Here is a 3,666-nt window from a genome sequence, read left to right as displayed (position 1 = left end):
CACACAGCTAAAGACTTGTTTCCAAATATGACTGGCTGGCTGCTGGGATCAGCGTTGCCAGATACTGCGAGAGAAGTAAGCGACTAGGTCTCTGAAAACAAGCCCAAAAGAAGCAACTAATATGCCACATGAACACTTTATTGGCTATTTTCAAAAACTCTTGCAATAAAATGTGGAGTATTTGAATTTTTTTTTGAAACATTCTAACAACACAAATGCTCCCTGGCACAAAATATTTTCATGAAAATATTTGAGAACCACTAGTTTTTAATACAAATTAAAACATTGGAAACAAGCCTAGGATAAGCAAGTACACTTTAGCAACAAGGCCAAAAAAACGCATCCCGCGCAACCACCATATAGAAGCCCAAAGTCGCTTATAATAAGCGGGCATGGCAACACTGCTGGCTGGGATCGATTCTCTTTGCTGGTTGCTAATCCGGGTCTGGGTCTACGGCGGAAACGGTGCATTCACGTATGTGTGTCTAGTCTAAAAAGTACCGGATATAGTAGGCGGGCTTTAGACCGGATCAGAGCTCTGAGCAGTAAATGGAAATAGTGACGCGAGGTTTAGTTTTCCAAATGAAACGGTGCTATAAATGTGGGTTTTAAAAGTTCAGAGATTTATAATGGAGGCGGATGGAAGGTTTTGGGACCTCAAAAAAACACTTTCACCTAGAAACTCTTGTGCATTTTGCCATTGACCTTCACTGCTTTTATAGATTTTAGGGGGAAAAGTACAAACTGGCAGGCTATAGTCCTACATACTTACACCTAGAAACCCCATTCAAACTTTAAAATGTTCAGTTAGCCCTCAATTAGTACAGTGAAATTGAAATACTCCAGCACTTTTGAATTATCTTTCAGAAATTATCTTTCAGAAAGAACCCCCCACCTTCACAGAACATTCAAATACTGCCATTGTGATTTGCATATCAAGAACTAAAGGAACTAGCCATGAATGGCTGTGGCTGCATATCAGTGATATTAATAATAATAATAATAATAATAATAATACCAGCTAACATCCCTGCCTTGTTGACATAATTATTGTAGCCTGCTCTACATTATGTTCTTTATGGTAGTTAGTTAATAACAATCATATCTTTGATTTATTGAAGTGAGGGAATGTATTCTACTATTTCTTGCTACATTTCCAGTAAACCCATCAGCGTTTTTTTTGCGACGAGGTCTGACTTTTTGATGGTTACAGCCTGTAAGAGACATCAAATTTCTCTTTTGGGCCTTGAGTCCCAAGACTCAAGGTCTTGAGTCGAACCAATTATTCCCGCGAACGCATTAGATCCAGGGAGACATCAACCTGGATCCAATGCGTTCGACTCAAGACTCTTTTGGGTCTTGAGTCTTGGGAATCAAGACTCAAATCCTGGAAATCAAATCCTGGAAATGGCAAATCAGCATGTGTCTGTCTCCCTGGGGTCTAGTGCTGTAATAGGGATAGACTCCTGTGTTCTTAGCTGTTGTGACAAGAAGCCCACTTGTAAAGTGCATGAGCCAAATGCCTTTAATTAATTTGGTGGAATGACCCATCACGTTCATGTAATGTCAATGTACAAAGGTCAGTGTCCTTGGTTAGCTCTGTTGGAAGAGCTCTTGACTTCAAACCACAAGGTCATGGGATTGAATCCCAGCATAGGATCCTTGGCACCTGAGCAATTTGGCTCCTACGGGTCTACTCTCTTTTTTCGCCTTTATCATAAAGGTTGCTGGACAATATATAGAGGATGAAATGCATAATTTATGAAATAATATAAAGGTAATATCAAATACATTGTAGAAAATGAGAGACATGACACTTTATTAGCAAGACAGTCTTTTTATTATTATTCCTCATTTTGCTGGTTTCCCCTGAAACCCCTTTACTGTTACAGAGTAAAACTGCCTTAGAATCACTGTTGATGATGTGGCCATAGCTGAATGGTTAGAGAGCCTGCCTGTTAAGCCATAAATCCCAGGTTCAATCCCAGGCCTCAGCAATGTGTCAAAGTGTCCCCGAACAAGACACTTAAAAGAATAGTTCACCACCGCTGAAGACTTGATTGATTGATTATACTTTAGTATTATGATAATAATACATATTGTTTTTATTTTTAATTCTACTCAAGTACATTTTTAATTCCGGACTTTTACTTGTTGCAACAGAGTATTTCTACATTGCAGTATTGATACTTTTACCAACTCGGGGAGTCGAGTCAGATGCACTATGGTGACAGCACTCACATGTTTACTTAAGTAAAAGAATTGAAGAAATACTTACAAGTAAAAGTCCGATATTCAACATTTACTTGAGTAAAAGTTTGCATCAAAATATACTTAAAGTACCAAAAGTAAAAGTACCCATTATGCAGAATATCTAATTTCACAAGTTCAATATGTATACAAATATTTTGAAAAAAGCAGATCTACGAGCTCACAAGCGTCGCGGTGTGAGCTTGTAGATGAATAATAATTATTGTAGATGAATAATTGAATAATAATCCAAATCTACAAAGTAACTAGTAACTAAAGTGTTCAAACAATTGTAAAAGTGCAATATTTGCCTCCGAGATGTAGTGGAATAGAAAGTACATGTTGAAATACATGTACTTACTTTCCACCACTGCATGAGCATTCCCTTTGAGCATGTCATAATATAGGAATGTTTTTCCCTCCCCCAAATCTTTTGTAATATTTTCAAACATTTTCAAATGTTTCAAAATGTTTCAAAAATAGCAGTTGTGAGCTTTTAGATTGGCAATTGTACTGTAGGTTGAAGACCACCAAATAAATGAATACTCTGCATTCTGATATGTGCAATTTTCTTTTATTCAACTGGTAATTGTTTCTGACTGGGCTGATGGATTGGATCACACACAGGGCAAATGGCCAGCATATTTCATATTTTCACAAAAAGTCATTTGTACAAAACAAGAAAACCATCAGTATAAAAAAAAAAAAAATACCAATGATCAGTCTCAGCCAGCTAAGGCAATCATATTGAATGATGATAATCAGAAATCAAAATTCTAAAACATAGCACCCAAAATGAATCATTAATTGCAGCATTTACCATGGTTGATTTGAGATGCCTCGACTTTGATCAAAGAGACAGTCCTATAGTGTGACATGTAATACATAACAATTCTGGCATCATAATAAAACAAAAAGGGAAAAGGGCAAGACAGTCTGTCTTATTAGACAGTTAAGGCCCTTGCACAATGAGTCCAATGCCATTTTTTAATAATCACTTTTTAACAGACACACAAAATGCAGGAAACTAACTGTTCAACTGAAAATATGATGCACCGTCCGTTGCTGCTACTTTTCTTTTTTCTGTGAAAGAAATCAGACTCTGTGGGCAAGGGCCTTTACACTCCAAATTGTTTGTGTATTTTTGTCAAAAGTTCCTAAAAGTCCAATCTTAATTACTTCCTGCATGTCAAACGAAAACGTAATATGTGATTACATCAGCACCAATGAATAATCATCAATCATGATTACATTCACCTGTGTGATTACAATAGTCCAATGTTCCTCTGTATGTAGCTACTCTGTTCTGACTCTAATCCAAGAGGATGGCCGGCCAGTGCATCACAAATTTTAGTTTTAAACTTAAACAGTACACTAAAATATGTATCTGAAAAAACATTTGAGGTGAGAAATATG

This window comes from Gymnoscopelus microlampas (assembly GCF_963454915.1).
Source record: "Gymnoscopelus microlampas genome assembly, chromosome: 21".
Taxonomy (NCBI): domain Eukaryota; kingdom Metazoa; phylum Chordata; class Actinopteri; order Myctophiformes; family Myctophidae; genus Gymnoscopelus; species Gymnoscopelus microlampas.
The sequence above is the reverse complement of the archived record's forward strand: the minus strand, read 5'-3'. Positions refer to the sequence as shown.